The sequence below is a fragment of the Triticum aestivum genome, chromosome 7A, assembly GCF_018294505.1.
Source record: "Triticum aestivum cultivar Chinese Spring chromosome 7A, IWGSC CS RefSeq v2.1, whole genome shotgun sequence".
Taxonomy (NCBI): Eukaryota; Viridiplantae; Streptophyta; class Magnoliopsida; order Poales; family Poaceae; genus Triticum; species Triticum aestivum.
This window is the reverse complement of record NC_057812.1, coordinates 639,236,945-639,256,563: the sequence shown is the minus strand read 5'-3', so window position 1 is coordinate 639,256,563 and position 19,619 is coordinate 639,236,945.

Below are 19,619 nucleotides of genomic sequence, written 5' to 3'. Positions count from 1 at the left end.
CATACCCTTGTAGATCGCTAAGCGGAAGCGTTCATGAGAACGGGGTTGAAGGAGTCGTACTCGCCGTGATTCAAATCACCGGAGATCCTAGTGCCGAACGGACGGCACCTCCGCGTTCAACACACGTACAGCCCGGTGACGTCTCCCACGCCTTGATCCAGCAAGGAGAGAGGGAGAGGTTGAGGAAGACTCCATCCAGCAGCAGCACAACGGTGTGGTGGTGATGGAGGAGCGTGGTAGTCCAGCAGGGCTTCGCCAAGCACCGCGAGATATGAGGAGAAGGGAGAGAGGTAAGGCTGCGCCAAGAGGAGAAGTTCTCATGTCTCGGCAGCCCCAAAACCTCAAGTATATATAGGGGGGGAGGGGGCTGCGCCCCCTTTAGGGTTTCCCACCCCAAGGGGTGCCGCCAGCCCTAGATCCCATCTAGGGGGGGAGGCCAAGGGGGGAGGAGTGCCTCCCAAGTCAAGTGGAGGCCTCCCCCTTTAGGGTTTCCCCTTCCCATGCGCATGGGCCTTGGGGGGGCTGGTGCCCCTGGCCCATTAAGGCTAGGGCGCCCCCCTACAGCCCATGCTACTGTATTGGACGTGGTGGAACAATTTCCGAACCTCCGGACCCCTCCGGAATCCTCCGGAACCTTCTGGAAGCTTCCCGGTACAATACCGAAAAAACCCGAACTTTTTCCGAAACCCGAACAACAACTTTCCATATATAAATCTTTACCTCCGGACCATTCCGGAACTCCTCGTGACGTCCGGGATCTCATCCGGGACTCCGAACAATATTCGGTAACCACATACAAACTTCCTTTATAACCCTAGCGTCATCGAATCTTAAGTGTGTAGACCCTACGGGTTCGGGAGACATGTAGTCATGACTGAGACGTTCTCCGGTCAATAACCAACAGCGGGATCTGGATACCCATGTTGGCTCCCACATGTTCCACGATGATCTCATCGGATGAACCACGATGTCAAGGACTTAATCAATCCCGTATACAATTCCCTTTGCCTAACGGTATTGTACTTGCCCGAGATTCGATCGTCGGTATCCCGATACCTTGTTCAATCTCGTTACCGGCAAGTCTCTTTACTCGTTCCGTAACACATCATCCCGTGATCAACTCCTTGATCACATTGTGCACATTATGATGATGTCCTACTGAGTGGGCCCAGAGATACCTCTCCGTTTACACGGAGTGACAAATCCCAGTCTCGATTCGTGCCAACCCAACAGACACTTTCGGAGATACCTGTAATGCACCTTTATAGCCACCCAGTTACGTTGTGACATTTGGTACACCCAAAGCATTCCTACAGTATCCGGGAGTTGCACAATCTCATGGTCTAAGGAAAAGATACTTGACATTAGAAAAGCTTTAGCATACGAACTACACGATCTTTGTGCTAGGCTTAGGATTGGGTCTTGTCCATCGCATCATTCTCCTAATGACGTGATCCCGTTATCAACGACATCCAATGTCCATGGTCAGGAAACCGTAACCATCTATTGATCAACGAGCTAGTCAACTAGAGGCTTACTAGGGACATGGTGTTGTCTATATATCCACACATGTATCTGAGTTTCCTATCAATACAATTATAGCATGGACAATAAACGATTATCATGAACAAGGAAATATAATAATAACCAATTTATTATTGCCTCTAGGGCATATTTCCAACAGTCTCCCACTTGCACTAGAGTCAATAATCTAGTTCACATCGCCATGTGATTAACACTGACAGGTCACATCACCATGTGACCAACATCCAAAGAGTTTACTAGAGTCAATAATCTAGTTCACATCACTATGTGATTAACACTCAATGAGTTTTGGGTTTGATCATGTTGCTTGTGAGAGAGGTTTTAGTCAACGGGTCTGAACCTTTCAGATCCATGTGTGCTTTACAAATCTTTATGTCATCTCCTAGATGCAGCTACCACGCTCTATTTGGAGCTATTCCAAATAACTGTTCTACTTGGAGCTATTCTAAATTGTTTCTCCATTATACATATCCGGTATCTCTGCTCAGAGCTATCCGGATAGGTGTTAAGCTTGCATCGTCGTAACTCTTTACGTCGAACTCTTTATCACCTCCATAACCGAGAAAATTCCTTAGTCCACTAGTTACTAAGGATAACTTTGACCGCTGTACTGTGATCTATTCTTGGATCACTCTTGTACCCCTTGACTGACTCATGGCAAGGCACACTTCAGGTGCGGTACACAGCATAGCATACTGTAGAGCCTACTTCTAAAGCATAGGGGATGACCTTCGTCCTTTCTCTCTTTTCTGCCGAGGTCGAGCTTTAAGTCTTAACTTCGTACCTTACAACTCAGGCAAGAACTTCTTCTTTGACTGATCCATCTTGAACACCTTCAAGATCATGTCAAGGTATGTGCTCATTTGAAAGTATTATTAAGCATTTTGATCTATCCTTATAGATCTTGATGCTCAATGTTCAAGTAGCTTAATCCAGGTTTTCTATTGAAAAACACCTTTCAAATAACCCTATATGCTTTCTAGAAAATCTACGTCATCTCTGATCTATGATATGTCGACAACATATATTCATCAGAAATTCTATAGTGCTCCCACTCACTTCTTTGGAAATACAAGTTTCTCATGAACTTTGTATAAACCCAAAATCTTTGATCATTTCATCAAAGCGCACATTCCAACTCCGAGATGCTTAATCCAGTCCTTAGAAGGATTGCTGGAGCTTTGCATACCTTTTAGCATCCTTAGGATCGCCAAAACCATTCTGATTGTATCACATACAACCTTTCATTACGAAAACTGATAAGGAAACTCGTTTTGACATCCATCTGCCAGATTTCATAAATGCAGCTAATGCTAACATGATTTCGACGGACTTTAAGCATCGCTACGGATGAGAAAATCTCATCGTAGTCAACTCCTTGAACTTGTGAAAAAACTCTTCGCCACAAGTCGGGCTTCATAGATGGTGACATTACCATCCATGTCTGTCTTCTTCTTAAAGATCCATTTATCTCAATGGCTTGCCGATCACCGGGCAAGTCCACCAAAGTCCATGCTTTGTTTTGATACATGGATCCTATCTCGGATTTCATGGTTTCTTAACCATTTGTCGGAATTTGGGCCCACCATCACTTCCCATAGCTCGTAGGTTCATTGTTGTCTGGCAACATGACCTTCAAGATAGGATCACCGTACCATTCTGAAGTAGTACGCATCCTTGTCACCCTACGAGGTACGGTAGTGACTTGATCCAAAGTTTCATGATCACTATCATAAGCTTCTACTTCAATTGGTGTAGGTGCCATAGGAACAACTTCCTGTGCCCTGCTACACACTAGTTGAAGTGATGGTTCAATAACCTTATCAAGTCTCCACCATCCTCCCACTCAACTTTTCGAGAGAAACCTTTTCTCGAGAAAGGACCCGATTCAAGAAACAATCCATATTGCTTTCGGATCTGAATTAGGAGGTATACCCAACTGTTTTGGGTGTCCTATGAAGATGCATTTTATCCGCTTTGGGTTCGAGCTTATCAATCTGAAACTTTTTCACATAAGCATCGCAGCCCCAAACCTTTAAGAAATGACAGCATAGGTTTCTCTAAACCGGTGTCATCTCAACGGAATTATGTGGTACCCTATTAAAGTGAGTGCGGGTGTCTCTAATGCCTAACCCATGAACAATAGTGGTAATTCGATAAGAGACATCATGGTACGCACCATATCCAATAGGGTGCAACTATGATGTTCGGACATACCATCACACTATGGTGTTCCAGGCGGTATTAATTGCGAAACAATTTCCACAATGTCTTAATTGTGTGCCAAAACTCGTAACTCAGATATTTATCTCTATGATCATATCATAGACATTTTATCCTCTTGTCACAATGATCTTCTACTTCACTCTGAAATTACTTGAACCATTCAATAATTCAGACTTGTGTTTCATCAAGTAAATATTTTCAACATCTACTCGAATCATCTGTGAAGTAAGAACATAACGATATTCACTGCATGCCTCAGCACTCATTGGACTACACACATCAAAATGTGTTACTTCCAACAAGTTGCTATCTTGTTCCATCTTACTGAAAACGAGGCTTTTCAGTCATCTTGCCCATGTGGTATGATTTGCATATCTCAAGTGATTCAAAATCAAGTGAGTCCAAACGATCCATCTGCATGGAGTTTCTTCATGCGTATACACCAATAGACATGGTTCTCATGTCTCAAACTTTTCAAAAAACGAGTGAGTCCAAAGATCCATCAACATGGAGCTTCTTCATGCGTTTTATACCATTATGATTTACATGGCAGTGCCACAAGTAAGTGGTACTATCATTACTATCTTATATCTTTTGGCATGAAAATGTGTATCACTACGGTCGAGATTCAATAAACCATTCCTTTAGGTGCAAGACCATTGAAGGTATTATTCAAATAAACAGAGTAACCATTATTCTCCTTAAATGAATAACCGTATTGCGATAGACATAATCCAATCATGTCTATGCTCAACGCAAACACCAAATGACAATTATTCAGGTTTAATACTAATCTTGATGGTAGAGGGAGCGTGCGATGTTTGATCACATCAAACTTGGAAATACTTCCAACACATATCGACAGCTCACCTTTAGCTAGTCTCCGTTTATTTCGTAGCTCTTTTATTTCGAGTTACTAACACTTAGCAATTGAACCGGTATCTTAATACCCTGGTGCTACTAGGAGTACTAGTAAAGTACACATTAACATAATGTATATCCAATATACTTCTATCGACTTTGCCAGCCTTCTTATCTACCAAGTATCTAGGGTAATTCTGCTCAAGTGGTTGTTCCCCTTATCACAGAAGCACTTAGTCTCGGGTTTGGGTTCAACCTCGGGTTTCTTCACTGGTGCAGCAGCTGATTTGCCGTTTCATGAAGTATCCCTTCTTGCCCTTGCCCTTCTTGAAACTAGTGGTTTCACCAACCATCAACAATTGATGCTCCTTCTTGATTTCTACTTTCGCGGTGTCAAACATCACGAATATCTCAAGGATCATCATATCTATCCCTGATTTGTTATAGTTCATCACAAAGCTCTAGCAGCTTGGTGGTAATGACTTTGGAGAAACATCACTATCTCATCTGGAAGATCAACTCACACTCGATTCAAGTGATTGTTGCACTCAGATAATCTGAGCACAAGCTCAACGATTGAGCTTTTCTCCCTTAGTTTGCAGGTTAAGAAAATCGTCGGAGGTCTCATACCTCTTGACGTGGGCACGAGCCTGAAATCCCAATTTCAGCCCTTGAAACATCTCATATGTTCCGCGATGTTTCGAGAACGTCTTTAGTGCCTCAACTCTAAACCGTTTAACTGAACTATCACGTAGTTATCAAAACGTGTATGTCCGATGTTCGCAACATCCACAAACGACGTTTGGGGTTCGGCACACTGAGCAGTGCATTAAGGACATAAGCTTTCTACTGATCGCATAATCGCTATTATCAACTTTCAACTATATTTTCTCTAGGAACATATCTAAACAGTGGAACTAAAGCGCGAGCTTACGACATAATTTGCAAAAGGTCTTTTGACTATGTTCAGGATAATTAAGTTCATCTTATGAACTCCCACTCAGATAGACATCCCTCTGGTCATCTAAGTGATTACATGATCCGAGTCAACTAGGCCGTGTCCGATCATCACGTGAGACGGACTAGTCATCATCGGTGAACATCTTCATGTTGATCGTATCTACTATACGACTCATGCTCGACCTTTCGGTCTCCGTGTTTCGAGGCCATGTCTGTACATGCTAGGCTCGTCAAGTTAACCCTAAGTGTATTGCATGTGTAAATCTGTCTTACACCCGTTGTATGTGAACGTAAGGATCTATCACACCCGATCATCACATGGTGCTTCGAAACGACGAACTGTAGCAACGGTGCACAGTTAGGGGAGAACACTTCTTGAAATTGTTGTATGGGATCATCTTATTTACTACCGTCGTTCTAAGCAAACAAGATGCATAAACATAATAAACATCACATGCAATTATATAATAGTGACATGATATGGCCAATATCATATAGCTCCATTGATCTCCATCTTCGGGGCTCCATGAACATCATCGTCACCAGCATGACACCATGATCTCCATCATCGTGTCTCCATGAAGTTGCCTCGCCAACTTATTACTTCTACTACTATGGCTACCGTTTAGCAATAAAGTAAAGTAATTACATGGCGTTGTTTAATGACACGCAGGTTATACAATAGATAAAGACAACTCCTATGGCTCCTGCCGGTTGTCATACTCATCGACATGCAAGTCGTGAATCCTATTACAAGAACATGATCAATCTCATACATCACATATCATTCATCACATTCTTCTTGGCCATATCACATCACAAAGCATACCCTGCAAAAACAAGTTAGACGTCCTCTAATTGTTGTTTGCATGTTTTACGTGGCTGCTATGGGTTTCTAGCAAGAACGTTTCTTACCTACGCAAAACCACAATGTGATATGCCAATTGCTATTTACCCTTCATAAGGACCCTTTTCATCGAATCCGTTCCGACTAAAGTGGGAGAGACTGGCACCCGCTAGCCACCTTATGCACCAAGTGCATGTCAGTCGGTGGAACCTGTCTCACGTAAGAGTACGTGTAAGGTCGGTCCGGGCCGCTTCATCCCACAATACCGTCGAAACAAGATTGGACTAGTAACGGTAAGCATATTGAACAAAATCAATGCCCGCAACTACTTTGTGTTCTACTCGTGCAAAGAATCTACGCAATAGACCTAACTCATGATGCCACTGTTGGGAACGTAGCAGAAATTCAAAATTTTCCTACGTGCCACCAAGATCTATCTATGAAGAAACTAGCAACGAGGGAAGGAGAGTGCATCTACATACCCTTGTAGATCGCTAAGCGGAAGCGTTCATGAGAACGGGGTTGAAGGAGTCGTACTCGTCGTGATTCAAATCACCGGAGATCCTAGTGCCGAACGGACGGCACCTCCGCGTTCAACACACGTACAGCCCGGTGACGTCTCCCACGCCTTGATCCAGCAAGGAGAGAGGGAGAGGTCGAGGAAGACTCCATCCAGCAGCAGCACAACGGTGTGGTGGTGATGGAAGAGCGTGGTAGTCCAGCAGGGCTTCGCCAAGCACCGCGAGATATGAGGAGAAGGGAGAGAGGTAAGGCTGCGCCAAGAGGAGAAGTTCTCATGTCTTGGCAGCCCCAAAACCTCAAGTATATATAGGGGGGGAGGGGGCTGCGCCCCCTTTAGGGTTTCCCACCCCAAGGGGTGCCGCCAGCCCTAGATCCCATCTAGGGGGGGGGAGGCCAAGGGGGGAGGACTGCCTCCCAAGTCAAGTGGAGGCCTCCCCCTTTAGGGTTTCCCCTTCCCATGCGCATGGGCCTTGGGGGGCTGGTGTCCCTGGCCCATTAAGGCTAGGGCGCCCCCCCTACAGCCCATGCTACTGTATTGGACGTGGTGGAACAATTTCCGGACCTCCGGACCCCTCCGGAATCCTCCGAAACCTTCTGGAAGCTTCCCGGTACAATACCGAAAAAACCCGAACTTTTTCCGGAACCCGAACAACAACTTTCCATATATAAATCTTTACCTCCGGACCATTCCGGAACTCCTCGTGACGTCCGGGATCTCATCCGGGACTCCGAACAACATTCGGTAACCACATACAAACTTCCTTTATAACCCTAGCGTCATCGAACCTTAAGTGTGTAGAACCTACGGGTTCGGGAGACATGTAGTCATGACTGAGACGTTCTCCGGTCAATAACCAACAGCGGGATCTGGATACCCATGTTGGCTCCCACATGTTCCACGATGATCTCATCGGATGAACCACGATGTCAAGGACTTAATCAATCCCGTATACAATTCCCTTTGCCTAGCGGTATTGTACTTGCCCGAGATTCGATCGTCGGTATCCTGATACCTTGTTCAATCTCGTTACCGGCAAGTCTCTTTACTCGTTCCGTAACACATCATCCCGTGATCAACTCCTTGATCACCTTGTGCACATTATGATGATGTCCTACTGAGTGGGCCCAGAGATACCTCTCCATTTACACGGAGTGACAAATCCCAGTCTCGATTCGTGCCAACCCAACAGACACTTTCGGAGATACCTGTAATGCACCTTTATAGCCATCCAGTTACGTTGTGACGTTTGGTACACCCAAAGCATTCCTACGGTATCCGGGAGTTGCACAATCTCATGGTCTAAGGAAAAGATACTTGACATTAGAAAAGCTTTAGCATACGAACTACACGATCTTTGTGCTAGGCTTAGGATTGGGTCTTGTCCATCACATCATTCTCCTAATGACGTGATCCCGTTATCAACGACATCCAATGTCCATGGTCAGGAAACCGTAACCATCTATTGATCAACGAGCTAGTCAACTAGAGGCTTACTAGGGACATGGTGTTGTCTATATATCCACACATGTATCTGAGTTTCCTATCAATACAATTATAGCATGGACAATAAACGATTATCATGAACAAGGAAATATAATAATAACCAATTTATTATTGCCTCTAGGGCATATTTCCAACACTTTGAACAGGAAAAAAAGTATTGAAAAGGTACCCTGTAATTTCTGTGTAAATAGCATGTTAATTTACACACTGCAGACATGATAATTTATATACAACAGTGTGGTAAGTTTGACCTGGAGGAAAGTTGTTGGAAACATACCTAATAAAGTTTGTGTAAATAGCATGATACTTTACTCACAATGAATTTCGTAGCTTACGTACGAACATCATGATAACTTTGACCCAGGGGGAAACTGTTGTTGAAAACAAGGGGGAGTGGGTTGTTGTTGAAAACACACCTCTGATAACTTCTATGTAAATAACATGATAATATATTGTTATCTGAGTTGATAACTCACGTACAAACATCAGGCTAACTTTTGACTAGGTGTCCCGATAATTTCTGTACAAATAACATGATAATACATGGACAACAGAGCTGATAACTCAGGTACAAATACCGTTGTAACTTTTGGCCCCGAAATAAAATTTGTTGAAAAAAGATACCCCCGATAATTTCTGTGTAAATAATATGGTAATATACGCATATCAGAGCTGATAACTCACGTACGAAGACCACGGTAACTTTCACTCGTTTTTTCTTTCAAGAAGACATAACCTCGATACCTTTTTGTGTAAATAATATCGTAATAGTCGACCATAGACCGCGGTAACTTTGATCCGGGGAGAACAAATTGAAAAACATACCCTCAATAACCTCAGCGTAAATGCCGTGGTATTCTACGCATCATAGACCTAAGCACTGCATGGTCTGGCACCTACCTAAACCAGTCTAGCCAGGCACAATGCACAATTTTTTGTCTTATGTGGGGTCATGCCATGTTGGCATGTGGGCCTCACCTCGTGGCCCAAGGACGACATCGATCGTAGACGGTGGGTATTAGATAATTTACTTATAATACCATGATAAATTTTGACTCATGCAAAAAAAGTAGTTGAAACATACCCTTGATAACATCAGTGTAACATCATGATAAGTTACACACTATGAGCATGATAACTTTTGGCCTGAAAAAAAGTCGTCGAAACATACCAACATGGGATCTTGTTTCGATGCTCTCGTCGTGGCAAATTTTTACGTGAAAATGGATTTTAAATCTGAGCGACGATTTGAGCTATAAAACATTTTAAAATTTCAAAATAGGGAGAATCTTTTGCTGACATGCATACATGAAATCATTAATCAAGGCATGTGTTTTCTCTGCCACCACCCACAGAATTAGCTAGTAAAGTTACATGCATGCATGTTTAGGTAGGAAGAAGTAGGCGTATGGATCTGTTGCTTATCTTCCGGTCAGTCAGAAGTTAGCACAGTCCTACAATAAAATTTTGCAAATTTGAAAACATTTCACGACTTTGAAAATTGTTTTTAAAAAATCAAGAAATAAAAATGTTGTTGGCTAAAAAATGTTCTGGACTTTAAAAATGTTCACTGGCTAAAGTTTTTTTTGCCTACTTAAAAGATGTTCCTGGATTAACAGGAAGACGATTAAAAAAAAGGAAATGAAAAGGGGAATGTAAGAAAGAAAACCAGAAAACCCCGTTGAAACAAGCAAGAAAAAAAATTGTAGAGTCATCCCAAAACTGGAAGGAAGGTTTCAGAAGTTTCCTAAATCGCTTGAAGAAAACCGTATGTAGATATATATTCGTTATACTAGAGAAATTTGTTTGCGGCTACAGCTACATTAGCACTAAACGGGTCAACCCAATTGGCTTCTCCGGGTAGCAAACGCTATGGTATCGCTTGCAGTGAACAATACTTAGCATTTGTGGTATCGCACTGCTGGGGCTGGCTACACGTATTGTATTGTAATATTGGCGCCCAAGAAGCAAGAGTGGAAGTGCTACACAATTGTGTATCTCTTTTCAAGGCGTCAATGGATGATGATTTGGAGGACGGCATGTTATTCATTTTCCTTGTGGGGGCCAGAAGGAGGCTATTTCCGTACCCCTAAGAAATTAGACATAATTTTTCTATAAGGTTGTGTTTGTAAAGACTTGTGATATTTTTTCAAGAAAAGCCATCATGGCGAAATTAATTTATTTGATATAATGGTTACTTAGAAAAAACTAAAAAAGTAGAAATGGAAGCTTTCGTAGCAAGCTCATGAACCACTATATTGACCTCTCTATTACAATGATCAACAAGCACATTATCAAATCCATAAATGAGGATTTGCAATCAGCATACATTGATGCTGCTGAAGTAACCGAGAAACCTTCATCCTTCATAGTTTGAACCACATGAAGACAATCACTATGAATAGTGAAAGAATTAGTACCCATGTGTTGTCCTAGAAGGAGACCTTCTCTTAGCGCAAAGGCTTCCGCCACTGCAGCATCAACAACACGAGGAAGACAAAGTTGGAAACATGCAATGCAAGCTCCAAGATGATCCCTAATAACGACTCCAGCTTCTCCATCTCATGTGTCATTTGTAAAAGAAGCATTAACATTAATCAAGATCTTCCCTTCCAAAGGCTTCTTCCAACGTTCCCTGTTCTTAACTTATTTTCTAGCATTTGCATTTTATAGTCTGTAGCCATCGGGACTAGCACGTTTGGCTACTAATTACAAAAAGTCCAAAATTTCTAAAAAAATGGAAGTAACTTTTTGTACTCGTATAAAAAGTGTTGTCAAGGAATAACTTTCATGGTACAATTCACACTTTTTGTCCTTGATTTTTTTGCCTCAAATTCGACATGAGTATTGTACTCGTATAAAACGTCAAGTTTATTTAGACAAAGTTTTACAGTTTTTTGACTTTCCTTGTAATTACTATTTTTCCATATCAGGTGTATACACAATCAAGAAGCAAAGCATAATTTCCATAGCCAGCGTCGCAATGGTGATCGTTGAGCGTGCAAAATATATGACTTTAGGCCTTTCCACACACAAAAGGATGTGTGCAGATAGATAAACATTTTTTTTGTAAATAGGCATAAGGCCATATATTAAGCATCATAAATCCTTACAAAAATACTCTTGTAAGAAAAATACATTCAAAATCTTAAAGGTGTCGAAGTCTTCTTCCTCCTGCATCCATCGGCGGCGCACCATGAGCATAGCTCGATGCCGTCTTTTGGCCTCCACCGAGATTCACTCATCTTGATACATCTGCTCGTGTTGTTTGCACTCCGCCGATGCTTACTTTTTCATTTGCTGACTGTTCTCTTTTCTACTATTAGCACTGGGCACTAGAAAGTCATTTGCTTACCGCGCCAGGCCTAATGAGTAATGAACATCGACAAATAGAGGATGGCATTATCTTCCTGGAAAAGCAATGGATTCTGGTATCCTCTTGTTAAAAATGCTCCTGTGCAATAAAAATATCTACTTTGAACGTTTTTACTTCACAAACAAACTTTAGACAAAATCTATGGACCTTATTTTCAGAGACGAAGAAAAAACTGAAAAGAGAAATGGGCCAGCCTATATATATACTAGAAGAACGCCCGTGCGTTGCAACGGGGCCACATTAATTTTAAAAGTTCAATATCAATTATGTTAATATTATATTCAATATTCTCATACATATTAAGTGACATTGACGACATTTTTTACCATCAAATTCTCACACACACACACCCCACTAGTGCAGAACCGGGCAATAGCACCGGTTCGTGAGCCCCTTTAGTGCCGGTTTGGTAACCGGTGCTAAAGTGTAGGCACTAAAGCCCCCCCCCCCTAGTACCGGTTCAACACGAACCGGTGCTAAAAGGCAACCACGTGGCACGAGCCAGCTTCGGGGGCAGGGAGCCCTTTAGTACCGGTTGGTGTCACCAACCGGTATTAAAAGGTTGGGGGGTTGGGTTTATGATTTCTTTTCCATTTAATTTTGTATTTGGAGAAATTGTGTATATATATATATACACACAATTTCTCCAAATTGGTGCCTTCGGAGCCAGTGGCATTAGCCTAGCTAATTGGTGCCTTCGGAGCACGATAACAATTGGAAGTGGTTCATGGGGGCGGTAGCGAGTAATAGTATTCTCCTTTGGGATCTATGACCTGGTCGAGCAAAAATCCCGCTATTTCCTCTTGAATTGCTTCTATGTGGTCCTGTGCTAGGAGCTTGTCCGCACCTCTTTGAACTGTTAAGAAGGAGATCAATATGCATGTGTATTAGTTGTGTGACTAGATATCGATAATGGTGTAAAAATTGTGAATGGTGTTCTGACAATCGATATCGTACCCACTCCTGTCTTTGAGGTTTGCTCCTTTCGGACGCCATCATGCGAATGTTCTCGCAAACTTAGTATGCACATAGATCATTCCCCGGCGCCTGCTTCAGGGCCTTTACGAGAATGGAATTTGATCATATAATAATTAATCAAGAATGATAATTAAAGAGATGGCAGCTAGCTAGTACTACTTAATTACTTACCTTGGGTTGATACCATTTCAGATTTTGTTTCCATGGGCCTGGAGTGGCCCTGATGAACTTTTCCCAAGCCCTGCTCGCCGACAAAGAAAATGAATAAATGGGTTATTAAATAGTTGTTATCAGGAAATGACGAACTAATTAAATAGGCCAAGATATAGTTAATAATGATTGAAATTACCTGTTGACTATCCCCTTCACGATGGTGTAGTTACTTGCTTTCTTAAGTAGTGAGTCTAGTACTTCAACTGTTCCTTCATCAACTTTAATGATTAACAAGATCCAGTGAATTCTGCATGCACACAGGTTTGCATGTCTTAATTAAGCGGGCATGTGTAAGCAAAAACATGTAGCTAGCTAGTAGGGAAAAACAGAATTTGTAGTACAAGACAGTGTGACTCACTGGAAGTTGTAAGGAAGTAGTATATCTTCATTGTATTTGAGTTCCTTGAAGAACTATAGCATGCTTTCCTCTATACTTTTTTCGTGATATGGATCTATTTTCCATGTGTATTCATTAATGGTATTTGGGTCAATGAACCCAATGCCATAGCGTCCACCTTTTTTCATTTCATAAATCTTCATCCTGTATAATACCACAGAAAAGAATATAGTGAGGATAATTACAGGTAATGATTGATCAAAATAATCACTATAGCTAGCTTGAGACTTAAATTACAGAAAGAAATCACTTACAGACAATAGCAACTGGCGATAGATTTCTCGAGTGCGTCTTGATTTGTATAGCTGAAATAGTTCTGAATACTCAACGGTCACAGCTTTCTCATGGTAGTAATGATCCTTGTTGACATTCACCATGAGGGACTCTCGATTGGAAATATTGGTAATGTCCATGTACCATTGATGCAATTCATATATTCTCGTTGGTAGCTTATGGACCTCCTCTGGCTCGACCAAAGGTTGGCCCCGGGCATATTTCCGTTTTATTTCCTCCTCTCTAGTCGGAGACATGGGCTCGATATCGAGGAGTTGTCCAACAGTGATCCCGATCGATTCAGCCTGCGCAATATGCTCCTCGGTTATTACCACATCACCCACCCCGGAAACGTTAACGGTTTGCCCACAATAATACTGGGCGCGCCTACTCTCATGTGTTGTTGGCACAACAAGTGGGGGGATTGATTGCGCCGCCTGTTCTCCCAGCTGGGGAATGGTTTTACCGCTCCTTTTGCCAGCTGTTTTGCTTGAGCTCGAGCTCGCCTCTTTCTGTAGACGTGCTCGATTTAACTTCTTGATGTGGCGCTCATAGTCTGTGTCAACAGGCTTGGGAGCTGATGATCTAGCCATACGAATGAAGTGGTCAATCTTTTCCACAGGCACTTTCTCCCTTGGCGGCGGTGGCGGTTTCGGTGCAAAATGGGCTTCCACCTCGGCCTTCAATATGGCTACGTTTTCCTCCTCGGACTTGTCGTAAGGCCTCTGCGGAAGAGGCGCGAGGCTTGGACCATATTGAAATCGCTTGCCTCCGCCTGTACCTCCAGTACTACCTCGACTTGTACCGCTACGCACCATAGCTGAGGTGGCTCTCTTCCGTGATTGCTGAGGCGGCGAAGACGGCTGACGTGGCTGAGTTGGAGGAGGAGGAGTGGCCTGAAGCTGTGCCGGACTTGGAGGAGGAGTGGCCTGACGCTTTGCCGGACTTGGAGGAGGAGGAGTGGCCTGAAGCTGTGCCGGACTTGGAGGAGGAGTGGCCTGACACGTTGGTGGACTTGGAGGAGCGGGAGTCTGCTCACTCGGTGGCGGACTGCGACGAGGAGTCGGATGACGCGGTGTCGGTGGCCTTTGAAAGATGATGCAATCCTTTCTTCATAGGATGATACGATGGCTGGCCTCTCCTAGTGTGTGCTCATCGTCACCTCCAGGAATGTCAAGCTCTAGCCCCGAATATTGATCCACCACCTCATCAACCAAGACACGAGCATAGCCCGCCGGAATCGGGTTGCAATGGAAGGTTGCCTCGGGGGGATTTGTAAAAGCAAGGGCGTCTGCCACCTTCATGGATATGTTCTTCATTTTGAAGTGTAGCTCACAGTTAGTGTTCTCCATGATGTCATCCACTGGGTAGCTATCCAGCAATGCGTCGCCCGGGACGGAACCCATGCTGCTTCTCGGCATGGATGGGACGGTGCTATCCAATGGTGGATCATCCGCTAGCTGCTGAGACCCCCTTTGCTGGCTAAGTGAGTCGATCTGCTCCTGCTGCCGCTGGAATTTGACTGCCAAGTCCGCGTGCGCTGATTCTAGGCCTTGAAGGCGTTCATAGTCTATCTTCCTCTACTCCTCCTCCATCTTCCTCTTCTTGTCCTCCGCAATCTTCTTTCTCGCACGGGTTCTGTAGTCGGTGTTCCAGTCCGAAAACCCCTCATACCACGGAATAGCGCCCATGCCTCGTGTTCTTCCCGGGTGCTCAGGATTTCCCAGGGCACGCGTAAGCTCGTCGTTCTCTCTGTTGGGCTCGAACAACCCCGATCGAGCCTCTTCTATTGCAACAAGTAGCTTATCTTCGGATCCGTCCAGACATTCCTTCTTCGAAACTTTGCCTGTCTTCGGGTCCAACTCCCCCCCATGCACATAGAACCAAGTCCTGCACCTGGGGGCCAGCTCAATGTTTCTGGAGTGACACCTGTGTTGGGGAACGTAGTAATTTCAGAAAAATTCCTACGCACACGCAAGATCATGGTGATGCATAGCAACGAGAGGGGAGAGTGTTGTCTACGTACCCGCGTAGACCGGCAACGGAAGTGTTGACACAACATAGAGGAAGCAGTCGTACGTCTTCCCGATCCGACCGATCCAAGTACCGAACGTACGGCACCTCCGAGTTCTGCACACGTTCAACTCGGTGACATCCCTCGAGTTCCGATCCAGCAAAACATTGAGGGAGAGTTTCGTCAGCACGACGGCGTGTGACACGTCTCCAACGTATCTATATTTTTTTATTGCTCCACGCTACTTTATCTACTGTTTTGGACTATATTGGGCTTTATTTTCCACTTTTATATTATTTTTGGGACTAACCTATTAACCGGAGGCCCAACCCAGAATTGCTGTTTTTTTTGCCTATTTCAGTATTTCGAGGAAACAGAATATCAAACGAAGTCCAAACGGAATGAAACCTTCGGGAACGTGATCTTCTCACCGAACGTGATCTAGGAGACTTGGACCCTACTCCAAGAAGTTTCTGGGGAGGTCACGAGGGTGGAGGGCGCCCCCCCTGGGCGCGCCCCCTGCCTCGTGGGCCCCTCGGAGCTCCACCGACGTGCTCCTTCCTCCTATATATACCTACGTACCCCCATTAGACCAAAGAGGGAGCCAAAAACCTAATTCCACCGCCGCAACTTCCTATATCCACGAGATCCCATCTTGGGGCCTGTTCCGAAGCTCCGCCGGAGAGGGCATCCATCACGGAGGGCTTCTACATCAACACCATAGCCCTTCCGATGAAGTGTGAGTAGTTTACTTCAGACCTTCGGGTCCATAGCTAGTAGCTAGATGGCTTCTTCTCTCTTTTTGGATCTCAATACTATGTTCTCGCCCTCTCTCGTGGAGATCTATTCGATGTAATCTTCTTTTTGCGGTGTGTTTGTTGAGACCGATGAATTGTGGGTTTATGATCCAACTTATCTATGAATAATATTTGAATCTTCTCTGAATTCTTTTATGTATGATTGAGTTATCTTTGCAAGTCTCTTCGAATTATCCGTTTGGTTTGGCCAACTAGATTGGTAGTTCTTGCAATGGGAGAAGTGCTTAACTTTGGGTTCAATCTTGCGGTGTCCTTACTCAGTGACAGAAAGAGTTGCAAGGCACGTATTGTATTGTTGCCATCAAGGATAACAATATGGGGTATCTATCATATTACATGAATTTATTCCTCTACATCATGTCATCTTGCTTAAGGCGTTACTCTGTTTTTAACTTAATACTCTAGATGCATGCTGGATAGTGGTCGATGAGTGGAGTAATAGTAGTAGATCCAGGCAGGAGTCGGTCTACTTTTCACGGACGTGATGCCTATATACATGATCATACCTAGATAACCTCATGACTATGCTCAATTCTATCAATTGCTCAACAGTAATTTGTTCACCCACCGTAGAATATCTATGCTCTTGAGAGAAGCCACTAGTGAAACCTATGGCCCCCGGGTCTATTCTCATCATATCAATCTCCATTACTTTATTTTACTTGTTTTGCTTTTACTTTTCACTTTGCATCTTTATACCAAAAATACCAAAAATATTATCTCTATCAGATCTCACTCTCGTAAGTGACCGTGAAGGGATTGACAACCCCTAAGCGTTGGTTGCGAGTTGCTACCGTTTTGTGCAGGTACGAGGGACTTGCACGTGACCTCCTACTGGATTGATACCTTGGTTCTCAAAAACTGAGGGAAATACTTACGCTACTGTGCTGCATCACCCCCTCCTCTTCGGGGAAAACCAATGCTAGCTCGAGACGTAGCAAGAAGGATTTCTGGCGCCGTTGCCAGGGAGGCCTATGCCAAGTCAAGTCAAGATTTACTCTCCCGTCAACGAGCCATTTCTGGCGCCGTTGCCGGGGAGGCCTACGCCAAGTCAAGTCAAGATTTACTCTCCCGTCAACGAGCCATTTCTGGCGCCATTGCCGGGGAAGCCTACGCAAAAGCCAACATACCAAGTACCCATCACAATCTCTATCTCTCGCATTACATTATTTGCCATTTGCCTCTCGTTTTCCTCTCCCCCACTTTACCCTTGCCGTTTTATTCGCCCTCTCTTTCCCTTTGCCCTTTGTTTGCTCGTGTGTTAGTTTGCTTGCTTGTCGTGATGGCCCAAGATGCTACCAAATTGTGTGACTTCACCAATACCAATAACAATAATTTCCTTAGCACTCCGATTGCTCCTCTTGCCAATACTGAATCTTGTGAAATCAATACTGCTTTGTTGAATCTTGTTATGAAAGACAATTCGCGCGGGCTTCCTAGTGAAGATGCCGCTACTCATCTAAATGGCTTTGTTGATTTATGTGATATGCAAAAGAAAAAGGATGTCGATAATGATGTCGTTAAATTGAAGCTATTTCCTTTTTCGCTTAGAGATCGTGCTAAAGCGTGGTTTTCATCTTTGCCTAAAAATAGTATTGATTCTTGGAACAAGTGCAAAGATGCTTTTATCTCTAAGTATTTTCCTCCCGCTAAGATTATCTCTCTTAGGAACGATATTATGAATTTTAAGCAACTTGATCATGAACATGTTGCACAAGCTTGGGAGAGAATGAAATTAATGCTACGTAATTGTCCTACTCATGGTTTGAACTTATGGATGATTATACAAAAAAATTATGCTGGATTGAATTTTGCTTCTAGAAATCTTTTAGATTCGGCCGTGGGAGGCACTTTTATGGAAATCACTTTAGGAGATGCTACTAAACTCCTAGATAATATTATGGTCAATTATTCTCAATGGCATACTGAAAGATCTACTGATAAAAAAGTGCATGCTATAGAAGAAATCAATGTTTTGAGTGAAAAGATGGATGAACTTAGGAATTTATTTGTTAAGAGTGTTTCTTCTGATCCCAATAATATGCCTTTATCTACTTTGCTTGAGAATAATAATGAATCTATGGATGTGAATTTTGTTTGTAGGAATAGTTTTGGTAACAACGCGTATAGAGGGAATTTTAATTCTAGGCCTTATCCTAGTAATCCTTCTAATAATTATGGAAATTCCTACAACAACTCTTATGGAAATTTTAATAAGATGTCCTCTGAATTTGAGAGTAGTGTTACAGAATTTATGAATTCGCAAAAGAATTTCAATGCTTTGCTTGAAGAGAAATTGCTTAAAGTTGATGATTTGGCTAGGAACGTTGATAGAATTTCTCTTGAGGTTGATTCTTTAAAGCTTAGATCTATTCCTCCTAAGCATGATATCAATGAGTCTCTCAAAGCCATGAGAATTTCCATTGATGAGTGCAAAGAAAGAACCGCTAGGATGCGTGCTTACAAAGATGCCTTTATTAAAGCATGTTCTTCTAAATCCTATGAAAATCAAGATGAAGATCTGAAAGTTATTGATGTGTCCCCTATTAAATCGTTTTTTTGCAATGTGAATCTTGATGAATCTGATTATGATCTTCCCTTACCTAGAAGGCGTTCTAAGAATTCTGAGTTTTTAGATCCTGATGATGAAATTGATAAAAAGGGGATTGAAAGAAATAAAAATCTAGATATTGCTAAACCCACTATTTTGGATCTCAAGGAATTTAACTATGAAAATTGCTCTTTAATTGATTGTATTTCCTTGTTGCAATCCGTGTTAAATTCTCCTCATGCTTATAGTCGAATTAAGGCCTTTACCGAACACATTGTTGACGCCTTAATGCAATCTTATGAAGAAAAGCTTGAGTTGAAAGTTTCTATCCCTAGAAAACTCCATGATGAGTGGGAACCTACAATTAAGATTAAAATTAAAAATTACGAGTTTTATGCTTTGTGTGATTTGGGTGCTAGTGTCTCTACTATCCCCAAAGCTTTGTGTGATTTGCTAGATTTCTGTGACTTTGATGATTGCTCTCTAAACTTGCATCTTGCGGATTCCACTATTAAAAAGCCTATGGGAAGAATT